The sequence below is a fragment of the Cuculus canorus genome, chromosome 7 (assembly GCF_017976375.1).
Source record: "Cuculus canorus isolate bCucCan1 chromosome 7, bCucCan1.pri, whole genome shotgun sequence".
Lineage (NCBI taxonomy): Eukaryota > Metazoa > Chordata > Aves > Cuculiformes > Cuculidae > Cuculus > Cuculus canorus.
The window spans coordinates 3107574-3120269 of NC_071407.1; positions in this window are offsets into that span (position 1 = coordinate 3107574).

Genomic DNA, 12696 nt, shown 5'->3' on the forward strand with positions numbered 1-12696 from the left:
ACCAAAAAGTAATATCTATTCTAAGGAAAAATACTGATAGGGTCTGTAATTACCGGCCAGTTCTTTCTTCCTTTTCCTTACAGTCTGGAGTATGCCTTATAGCTCATCATATTTTTGGCTTCTGGCACATGTCTTATTAACTTCCATTATATATAGAAACAAAACAGACCACTATTTTAAAAAAGTGCTGCGAGTAAAAAGAGAAATGTAATGGCATATTCAAAGAGTAATTAAAGACTCTCTTACAAAAGTTAAAAGCCAAGAGGAGTTTGAGAGATTTTCACACACAAAATATTGCACCAAAATTATGTGAACCCATTTGCATCCACATTTGTGAGCCATGTGACTCCCCCTGAGATTTAGTTTGGCTTCTGTGCTTAAAGCATTACAGATACTGAAAACAGAGGACTAGAAATTTGGCTCATTATCAAACCCCAGCTTCAGTTTAGATGATGCAGGAGAAACCAACACAGTTGGACCTCACTTGACTCATTCTGGTCGGCTCAATTACTGTTACCATTAGAAACGACTTCATATGCCAAAACCCCTTAAGCCAACAGAGCCCGATAAAGATGCCTGCAAAGCTAAAAAACTCTAAAACTATCAGCATACTGTGCATAGGCTGAATGTCATAAAGGACAAAAGATATCCAGGAACACAGGTTTGTTTTTCTTTTCTATTCTTGCTGTTCCAGAGATCTGGTCTTATCTCAGATGCTTGTAAGTGGCACAAAGATCACAAATAGCATTAGCGTGAACTGCTATCAGCTGCCTTGCGATCATGAAGCTAGACTGTAGGCAAGGTAAAGCCTGATAGCTGCTGGCATTGGTGTTGCTGCTTCTATTATTCTTCTGTAGGGAGCATTTTGCTGTGCAAAAAAAAGCCCTCTCTGCTCCTCAGTTTAGGTGTAATAGGCTTAAGATATTCAGGAGAATATGCAAGACAGCCCCCAGTCATTTTAGTCGTGTCCTGCTAAAGAAATATGCCCAAGAGAAAAGGCCTATTTTTAGATCCTTACTGTTTCATGAAAAACATAGAGAGGTTTAGGAGTTTCCTCAGTCCTCCTGTGCGCTGCAGAAATGGGCATCACAGCAGCTCTAAAGACTTCTCTGCTGCAGTAACTGAAGACTGACAGGAAAGAGCTGCAGCTGGAAGAAAATTGTGCATAGAAATTACAGGTAGGTATTTTTGTAACAATCAAAAATATACCTTCAATTAGTTCGGTGGTGAAGAGGAGAACGAATCCAGGCAAAATAGTTATTAAGCTGAGCTTCCCTGAAAAACACAGTTTATATGGACAAAGTTAGCTATGAAATTTGCAATGACTCTGAACTCACTCAGTAAGGGATTTCACCATGAGCCGAGGTTCAGTTTCCAGGTCAAATCAGCAGCTGACAGAAGTAGATGGAGTTTTCATGAAGTAAATGGGCCTCTGGCAGCTCATCCCTGCTAAAGGTTGGCCCTAATATTTATTAAAGCATGTCCAAACCTCCAAGTTTTTTAAATGACCATTCACCTTGTCCCTGACAAAATCTGACAGATTATAATTCTGCTGCAAACTCTCTGACAAACTGCCCTTTTTAATGTGTTTCTCACCTGAAAACTTTTTTTTTTTTCCTAGATTTTTTTTTTGATTGACGCTTAGGGCTCATTTGAACTTAAGAATCAGATTAGAAACTTAAAAGGAGGGAGAACCAGAAGAATCAAAAACAAGAATGCAGATATAACCAGCTGTGAATCCAGACCATAAAATCATAGAACCGTTAAGGTTGGAAAAGACCTCTAAAGATCATCCAATCGAGCCACCAGCCCAACACCACCGTGCCTACTAAACCATGTCCCAAAGTGCCAGGAGATCAGGTGGGTCAGGCAGGACCTACCTTTCATGAATCCATGCTGGCTGGCCCTGATGCCCTGGTTGCCCCGTACATGCCTGGTGAGCATACACAAGATAAACCACTCCATAATCTTCTCTGATACCGAGGTCGCTGACAGTCCTGTGGCTCCCCAGATCTTCCTTCGAGCTCTTCTTGTAGATGAAGAAGCAAGCTTCCAGTCATCTGGGACCTCACCCGTTGACCAGGTCTGCTGATAAATGATGGCGAATGGCTTGGCAACCTCCTCCACCAGCTTCCTCAGTATGCTTGGATGCATCCCATCCGGCCCGATAGATTGGTGAGTGTCCAGATGACATAGCAGACCGTTAACTGCTTCCTCCTTCATTACTGGAGGTTGATTCTGCTCTCCGTCCCTGTCTTCCAGCTCAGGGCCTGAATACCCTGGGAATAACTGGTCTGACTATTAAAGACTGAGGCAAAGAAGGCATTAAGCACCTCAGGCTTTTCCTCATCCTTGTGGCAATGTTCTGCCCCCACATTCATTAAGGGACAGAGGGAGATTCTCCTTGGCTCTCGTTTTGTTTTTAAACAAAAAGTTTACAACAGTGTTTTTGCAGCAGTGGCCAGACTGAGTTCTCGCTGAGCTTTTGCCTTTCTAGTTTTCTCTCTGCATGGCCTAACAAGATCTTTAGACTCTGTGTTGTCTGCCCCTTCTTCCAAAAGTGGTAAACTCTCCTTTTTTTTCCTGAGTCCCACAAAAAGCTCCTTGTTCAGCCAGGCCGGTCACCTTCCCTGCCGATCTGTCTTACGGCACATGGGGACAGCCTGCTCCTGTGCCTTTAGGACTTCCTTCTGGCAGAATGTCCAGCCTTTCTGGACCCCTCTTTACCCTAGAAGACTATGTCCCAAGGGACTCTCTCAACCGGTGTCCTGCACAAGGCCAAAGTCTGCCCTCCAGAAGTCCATTGCAGTGGTTTTGCTGACCCCGCTTCATACTTCACCAAGAACGCTATCATTTCACTGTTTCTAAGCCCAAGACAGCTTCTGACCACCACATGTCCCACCAGTCCTTCTCTGTTTGTACACAGCAGGTCAAGCAAGGCACCTCCTCTCGTAGGTGGGATCATAACCTCACACAAGTAGATGGTGAATGTCGAGAGGCGCCCGACCCTGCCCGGGCAGCAGGACCCTCAGCACCCAAGCCCTTCTGCCTTTGCACTGCTGGTGGGGTTTGGCCGTGTTGACTAACCTGGTTATTTTTGAAAGATTTTGTCACATACTTATCCCCTGTCTCATTGCTATGGGCTGCTGGGAAGTTATTAAATAAAGTGACGCTATACTTTATCTGGATGATGTGGCGAGAGGGTGACTGGTTTTCCTCCTGTCCCTCCCCAGTTCATTCCAGTGAGCAAGATAAAGGAGGACTGAACTCAAACCTGAAAGCATATTACATAAATAAAGGCACAATATAATACCGCCGAGACATAAATTATCTTTTCATATAAAAATCTTCTAAAGCACGTTTCCAGAAGAGTAATAGAGCTGCCAGTCCAACACCTGCAGGGTTGGAAATAATTTACTTAGCCTCCCTGACTTTTAGGCAGGTTCTTCGCTTGATGAATGGCCCAATTAAACATCTGTTAATCACAACGTTATCTCATCTTGAGGTGGAATATCTATTTCTCCTGTCCTGTCTTTCTACAAGATAACGTCAGGTGGCCCCCGATGGGCAAGGCGAGGTGCCTCTTGGGGCTCAAGCGAGCCAACCGGGGTGCAGGATCGGAGCTCCTCACCCTTTGGAAGCGGCTGGGAGCCTTGTGCCTTGCATAGCCCTCCCTCCCCCTCACACAACCTTCCCATAACCTCGGGCTCCTGAACCCTCGTGTACGTTTTAGGCCTTGATAATAAAGCAACATCTGCAAACTTACAAGTGCTTTACTCGAGTTAATTGAGTAAATTGAAGCAAGATGCGGTGCAGGGGTGATCTATGATCCCAGGTTGCGAGCCTCGAAGGGAGACAACAGATTTACTGCAAAGACAGTGGGCGGCCTTTTGTTCAGGACCTGGTTCATGGGAAGTTTGAGGTCACGAGGGATTAAAATATCTTCAGAAACAAATGGAATAATTTGGCTGAAATATAAGGCACGCAGTGCCAGCTCATGCCAGGAAAGCAGGGGTGATTTATGCGCCTTCAATCCAACACATTTTTCTGATATCTGCCCCATTATGTTGAATTTATAGATTATTGGGAGAATATGTGTCCTCGTCTCTCCTTTTCTGACATGTCTGTACTCTGGGGAGCCGTTCCAAGTCGTGCAAAATAAATAAAGAGTCGCATTACCTTGCGTTCGCAAAGACGAAAACTCACTCGTTTTAAACCTCAGGGGCAAAGAAAAAAACACCAAGGAGAAAAACTAACAAACCAAAACAAAACCCCAACCTCCCATTTACTCTACTTGTTTGGGAATTACTTATTAAAAAAGACATTAAACAGGTAATGCTTTTTCTCCTATAATCTGTACAAGTCATTAAGTTTAAGCACAATTCGCCACCTTGAAGCAATTGAATACATTGTAATTTGTTTTATGGTCTCGCAGATGCAAGGTATTTGCCGAGCTATAAATACATAAAAGTGGTTTATATGAGCAGCCCGTACCCGGTGTGAGTTAGGAAAGGAGAAGTTCTCCTGGTTTCCCTACTCGCATGCACACACACGCATGCTCGTGCACTGTATCTGTTTATATATTATATTTTTTTTAAAGCCTGGCTCCCTTTTAGTGGGATATATTGTCCCTTTTGTAGTTTCTCTGCTGCTTTATTAAATCCCAAATTCCTTACAAAACTGTACAATTTTAATAACACAAATCCACGCAGGTCATAAAGCTGTCGAAATGTACATAGCACCAGCCGCGATCAGCTGCAGTGATATCATCAACCCTGATTAGCCAGAGCCAGTCACACGACAAGGTTTTATTACAAGTGTCATTTACATTTTTGACAGTTTTACAAGGCTTAATGGCTTTGTATTAAATACATTGTGTTTCAAGGAAACTGACAGTTCAGGGGATCTTGTAAATACAATGCTATGGCATTTCCTCAGAGGCAGGACGCGGAAAAATGAAACATCCAGTATTCTTATTGTAAACAGGGACATTTCACCGAAAAAATGGTTCACCCAAGCCAAAGTTTAAGTGAAAAAATCAAAAAAAGCTAAGAAAAAAAAACATTTTCTTTTGTCAAGAGTTTTAGTTATGTGCGTGCGTGTGTGTATATATATGTATATATTTATAATTTATGTATATCAAACTACATATGTATTTATATTTATAATTTATATATCTCTCAAACTACATATGTCTTTTGACATAGTAAAACTTTTTGTAGAAAAAACATTAGCAATCAGGGAAAAAGCCAAGGCGCGTCCCCCTCAAAATTAATGGGAAAACGCTCTTTGCAAAAGTTTCCTATAAAAACTCAATTTATCGTTTGGTTTTCTTACAAACAACAAGCACTGCCTGGAGGCATTAAATACATTTCTGAACTTTTTTACCAGGCTGATCTCTATTTTTAATCTCATGGAGGAACTTTGCTTAAACAGATCGTTTCTTACATGGTTTTAATCAGAAACGAGGATGAAAATGACAATATTATCTTTGTCTTGACTTGGACGTTGGGGTTCATTTGGTAGAGGTGTTCAGAAGGAAAAGCCCTGTACTTTGAAGAGGAGTGAGTCAAAATCCAGATTGGAATCTGTGCTTTTTGATATAGGCCAGTTACTTCAGAAATTAAACTGAATCTCTCAACCTGAAAACAGCCTTAACTTGAAACAAATAGGCATTTTCATAACAAAATCCAGAGCAGACTGAGCAGTTAAGTAAGTCGTGTGCATCAAATCTGAGTTCCCCCCAACAGAGTACCTACTTATGCGTGTAATGGTCCTCCAACTGATTAAATTTGTGCAACCTATTATTTACTATATGAATTAGGTTCTTATTCCCAGATGTATTTCATTCACTGCTGTTCCTGTGCCAATTTCTCAACAACATGGCACTAATATCCCTTATCATTTACACACACAGGGTTTATTATTTTGATTATATCGGTGTAAATAAAAAGGTACAGTCCTTGATATTACAGCTTTTTTTTTTTCTTATGTGGTGACCAGTATGAATTTATTCATACCAGTAAAAGCTCTGCCATTATCACCAGAAGGAAGACTTTTGGTGATATGACTGAACCTTCCTGAACCTTATGATGATAAGACCGGAGCCTTCCTGTACTTAAAAAGGGGTCCATAGGAAAGCTGGGGAGGGGCTGTTGGTCAGGGAGAGAAGGGATAGGATGAGACGCAATGATTTTCGGCTGAAAGAGGGGTGATTGAGATGAGATCTTAAGAAGAAATATTTTGCTGTGAGGGTGGGGAGGCCCTGGCCCAGGTTGCCCAGAGCAGTGGTGGTTGCCCCATCCCTGGAGGGGTTCCAAGCCAGGTTGGATGAGGTTTTGAGCAACCTCTTCTATCATTTTTAGGTTGGTGAGAGGGAAGGGAGCAGCCAGACCCAAACCCTGTTGGGTGCCACATGGGATGCGGAGGAACTATTTGGAGGAGGGTGTTGTTCTTCACTCCCACCTCCGCTGCCGGCATGTTGCCGTTGTGGCTAAGGGACCCCTGTCTTGGGTTGTACCCCCAGGCAGACTGTCCTTCCTCACGCCCATGGCTGCAGAACCCGGAGCCAGCCTCCACGGCATCCACTGCCTCAGCAGCAGGTTGTGGATGGGCTGCTCTGTATTAAAAGTTTGGAAATGAAAGTGAAAGCACATGTGAGACCTGCTGAACAGAAGAGCAGAACCAGAGACTTAGCTGTATGCCAGAAGCCACAACCAGATAGAAATCACAGGTTAGTCAGGAAATTACTTGCATTTAATTTGGGGCCACGTCTCCCGGGAGGAGGCTGGCCTTTTCCTGTTGTGCACTGGTGTTGCCCCTGGGTATAATTTGCCTTTTTCATAAGCAAGGGTGCTATCTCCTCCTTCCTCAAAGAGACTTTTCAAAGCCAGCTGAGGAGAATCAAGTGTGGCACATTAGCAACAGGACAATGGCAAAGTCATTATAAATTGACTTCCTTACTGTGAGTCTCAGTAATCTGGATGTATTACTAGCATGGTTCTGCAATAAAACCGAAGCAGCTAGTTCCTCCGCTTGAATTAAAACCACCTTCTCCCTACCACTTCAGAGAAGTAAGACATGCTTCCATCTTCTGGGAGTGAGGTGAGGTGCCTGGTGGACGTGTCTTCTGCTCCTCATGCGTGTGCCCAGAGGAAGGATCCTTTCTAAGCAAATGTGGACATGACCACAGCACGTACCCTGCTCTACAAGTCTCACAAAAAGAAGCAACAGGCACTGTCTTCCTCCCTCCCATCCCTGTGTCCCCGGTGGGTTGCAGTAAGTGGTGGCAGTTGTACCTCGCTGTATTGCTCTCCTCCCAATGGCACAGCGATTCAAGAGGTCATCTTTGAAAACAGTAATTAAGAGCTGGATTTAAAGTTGATATCCTGCTCTGGCCCCAAAATTTCCCACACACTGCACCCTGAGGTCCTTAGATAGACACATGTTGACTGCAGTCAGCGAGGAAGCTTGTGCCAGCAACTCCTTACTGGAGCCAGGGCTGGAGAAGCCATCTTAAACATGGTTAGGATGCTCCAAGATAAAGCATCTGCCAATTTTTCCCTTTGGTTCTTTTTTTCCACACAAACAATGGCAAGTTTTGCAAGTTTTACAAGCAAGCATCTGCCACAAAATGAAGACTCACTATAAAAATAATATTTCATTCAGAGAAAATAGGTTTTTAATAGAGCATTTTCTGCAGGGCAAGGTTTTTTTCACAGTTCTTGGCTCATGCTTTCAGAGAACTCATTAAAAATCTTTCTCTGGATGAAACGAAGAAATTTCTTAATATAGTTATGAGTTTTCCCCACTTCTTGACTTAAATTTGAAAATTAATGCTTGTGCTCAAGTATAATTACTATGGCTATTCAAGATGTTTTGCTACCACGTCTGTATTCTCTGTACGATTTATGACCAATTATTCAGTGTTCCTTGCACAGAGCATCCCTCCTCTACATCGGCTGCATATGAGCTGCACACAGAGTTCACTTGCTGGAACTGGACAGGTCTCAAAGGTCTGATACTAACACCTCCCTCTCCGTAAACTGTGGTGAGATTCCACACGATCGTCACATTACCAAAGTATGAGCAGGAATAGTGACACAGGACACAGCGTGTCTGACCCAAAGTGTCAGTGTTCCTCTGTCGGCAGGACTTGTCCCGGAGTCAGGAAATAACAAACTAATGACATAAATGAAACAGAAGCAAACAAAACAAACCCACCAGTGCAGGAACTGCAGCCTGGCCTGCCTTGAAGGGGTTAATTAATTCCAGTTTGATGTAAGTTTGGATAAGAAAGACTTTCTCGTGGCTATAAAAGTTCATACTATACTCAACCAGCCTTGATTCCTCAGACACAATCTCTTTTTCAAGCAAAACTACAGGATGCTGGTGGGAGTTTTGCAATGGAGACAGGATAAGGAGAGCCCTTGATGGGTGCCATCCCTTCTCGGGGGACGGAGAGTTTTCCAGCTGCAGGATCAAGCCTGCCTTGGGTCTCCAGGATTGGCCACAGGGAACCTGAGCCAGATAGGTTGGGAAGAAAAAAAAGTACTCCTCCTCATACTTTATAAGTTGAGGGGTTTGCATCTTCTTCAGAAAATCTATTTGCACTATTAAAACAATGTGGATTATGAATGTAGTTTAGTGGGCTATGAAAAGATTTAGTTAAGACTTCATCTAATTAAAAATATCCCATTAGCTGTGATTCTGCAGGGGTAATAGGAAATAATTCTGGAAAGTAGGGTTTTCTGGGTTTGCAATATGCAGGTTTTCTTTCTTTTTTTCTTTACCATTTATTTCGGATTTGGTGGGGGTTTGTTTTATTTTTGTTTAAAGGGTGAATTAACATCTGAGTGCATTTCAGTTTTGCCTTGCTTTTAATACCATATACTGTCTGTTCTATTAAAAAGGGGAAAAATGAGATTCCAATGTGTTTTTATTTCCCCTCTTTGTCTACAATTCGTGTAAAGAAAAGTGACCAAAAGGAGAGGTTAAGAATAGTTACTTTTTTCCAAATCTATGTTGATTGAATTAAACTGTTTGAATTTTATTGAACAGGGGGAAAGAGATTTTTAAAAACCTATCTGTAGCCCCCCGTAAAAGCATTTCTTTTAATAAAACTTCTGTTTAAAAAATATGTTATTAGCAGTATATCCTGTGCTGCATATTAATAAAACAATGGAATTTTGTATTTCTTTTTCTCATAAATTACATAATTCAAACCTTAAAACACCTTTAATGAACACTGACTCGGCATGTGGCACTTAATAAAACTGGGCTAAACTCGTTTTCTGCCTGACAGGCTACCAGTGGAGAATGTGCCCTACAAGTAAATGATTAAGAGGCAGAAATCTTTTCTGGACTACTATTAAACACTTCAAAGATTTTCAAAGTCAGATAAAATGAAAAGCAAATGTGTTTCACTGCCTCTCAAATACCTCAAATGTTTTAGCAGGTGCAAGCAATGAAACCTTCTGTAGTGACAGCACTTTAGGGTCTGCAAAGTGCACCCTACTGAATTATGGGAAAGCAGGGCTTACTTCATAAAAATTCATGATTTTAGATGAGGGGAGATGCATGTCCTTAATACCCACCTACATATGTAGCACAGAAGGAGAGTCCCGTTGTGTCTCCCAGTGTCACAGGCTTGTCTTAACCTTGCTGGAGCTGCTGCACTGTTTAATGTTGAGTTTCATAGCCTTTAACCCTTGCAAGCTTTGCCTTTATTTTAACGCATCCGCAGCTGTTTGTGCCCCAGCAGATATTGCCGTCTGGGAGAGGAAAGTCCAGCCAGCTGGCAAGAGTCTTCCCTGGGAACCAGGGTGAGCGGGGTGCTTGTCTTTACAGCAAAGCACAGAGAACTCCTGTGTAGCTTTAGCTGTGCTGCTCAGCCTCGCCGTGCCTCAGTTTCCCCCATCCACTGTTGTGAGCAATGCTGCTTCGTAGGGTGTGATGTGTACTAAATGCCACAGAGCCTGCAGGTGTGAAGGATCACCTGCAGCTATTAGGACAAGGGGGAATGGCCTTAAGGGAAGGTTCAGATTGCACACTAGGAAAAATATTTTCACCGAAAGGGTCATCAGAGACTGCCCAGGGAGGTGGTGGAATCACCAACCCTGGAGGTATTTAAAAGATGGGTAGATGAGGTGCTTAAGGATATGGTTTAGTGGCAGAGAGGTAGGTTAGACTCGATGATCTCAGAGGTCTTTTCCAATCTGGTGATGCTTTGATTCTATGAAGGACACAGGGCTGATAGACCAGCTGGACTTGTAAATGGCACTTGCAGACTAAGATGATGGAGGAAATTTCTTTAGTATTAATTTCTCTGGCATACAAAGGAAAGTCTACACATATTAAATAATTGTAGCTGCTTTGAACTTTCTTTTCTAGAAAACTGTAAATGAAAGTAGGGCTTATAAAAGCCAAGATAGGTACCATCTGGGCAGGTGCTGGTGACTGCTCTCAGGCTCTGCTGATTTACCAGACCATAGACCTCAATCTTATTCTGTAACTACTTGAATTTGGATTCAGGAGGATTTTATCAGGTGATTGCACCGGTTTTGAGAGTCAGACCAATAGTCTATTTCTTATGAAAGTTTATTATGCTTCCTTGGGCAATCTGATCCAGTGGGAGGTGTCCCTGCCCATGGTAGGGGCGTTGGAACTGGATGATCTTTAAGGTCCCTTCCAACCCAAATTATTCTATGATTCTATGATTCTTCGATTGTGCTTTATTTCAACATCTAACTGACAAACACTATGTTGAGGATTAATAAATGTCTGAAATAAGCTAAACATGCTATGGACCAGAATGTTACAGGTTGTATGTAGTCAGAGGAAAAAGCAGGAGAAAGTGGTAGGATGGTTTTAAGTGAACTATTGTTGAATTCTGTAATGATTTTGCATTTATTAGAATGTATATTAATCAGAAATTAATTCTCTATACATTCTCTTTAAATGCAATGCAGATATGCTGTATTTAGAAACATAGAATCATAGAATGCTTTGGGTTGGAAGGGACATTTACAGGTCATCCAGTCCAATCTCATGCAGGAGCAGGAACACCTTAAATGAGATCAGGTTGCTCAGAGCCCCATCCAACCTGACCTTGAATGTTGCCAGGATGGGTCCTCCACTCCCTCCGTGGGCAACTTGTGGCCAGTGCCTCACCACCCGTACTGTAAAAAAATTCTTCCTTAGACCCAGTCTAAATCTGCCCTCCTTTGGTTTAAAACCATTACTTCTTGTCCTGTCATAACCGGCCTTGCTAAAAAGTCTGTGCCCAAATTTGCTTGTGCCCTAAATGGGATTGTGTAGCTGGAAAGATGGATCATTTTTCTCTTGGGCTGTTGAGAGGTTATTCCCCTGCCTGTACCTCCAACCACACCGTGTCAAGCCTGGCTGCCCGGCGTGTGTTGTGCCCTAAACAAGCTCTACGGAGGTGGCTGCACGCCTGCCTACCACATCCCAGGGTCTTAGCGATGAAAGGCCTGGGTGTGCTCACTAAATCCATAATCAACCCAAACCCTGGTCATTGTACTTAGGAAACAGAGCTATCGCAAATAAAATACTACAGAGCAAAGGGGACCTGCAGTAAGTGCCATTACAAGAGGGGAAGATCACAGATTTAATAAAATCTCATTATCCCTTTATTAGGCATCCGTGGAATCTATTTACCTTTGTGTCAAAGTGCTACACGAAGAGTCCAGCGTAAACTCCCTGATGCGTAGTAACACGCACGAGTAGCTCTAAAACCCTACTAAAATAGAAGGAACTACATTTACCATAGAGTTATGGGAGAGATTTTTACATCACCAACTGCTTGACAGTCTTTCCCACAAGAGCCGCAGCATCATCCTTCCACACCACTACGCGACCTCCTATGAATAGATGGAGTGATAGTTATTCCTCTAAGGTGTCTGTGTGTTTATAAATTGGAGGATGTGCGGTGAAATCACGGTACGAGAGCAAGCAATAATAGTACAAGAGTTGTGCAATAATAGAATCGTACGAGTGGTCCCACATTAAAATAAATTCACAGAGCCTGACATTATGGAAGCTGAGAACAAATGTTTTGCCATGTAATCCATAAAGAAAATTCATACAATATATAAAATAATCCAGATCAACTGAAAATATTTATGGGCCAGCCATGCAGCTGGTGTAAATCAGCAGAGCTCCGCTGAAGTCAGTGGAGTGACACCAGTTTTAGGCACATAAAGGTTTGGCACCCAAGTAATTTGGATTTTCAGCAAGAAAAAAACAGCTACTTCTCCTGTGGATTTGATGATTGAACCTCTGTTTGAAAGGCTGTGTTTTGAAAATCTGAATCAAGAAAATCATATATTACATTTTGGGGTTTGAACAGCTTTTGCTGGCTGTGGAAACGTTTAATTCATCACAGTTGGCACCGAGAATTATCTGAGATAGCATAATGGAAACTTTTAAGAATTGATGAGGTTTTTAACATTTTACATGTGTATTTACTCTTTAGTTTTTAATGCATGAACAGGATTGTAGGGCGCTGGATTTGGATCCATACTCCATTACATTAAGGAACAATCTTTTCATTGGTGTCCAAGAGCTCTGGGTCATTCTCCTGGTCAGCCACACTTCTGGGCTGTACATACATGTATATCTCATGTAGCATCTATATTTATTTTGTGAGATGGGAAAAATTAAGATGCCTACCAT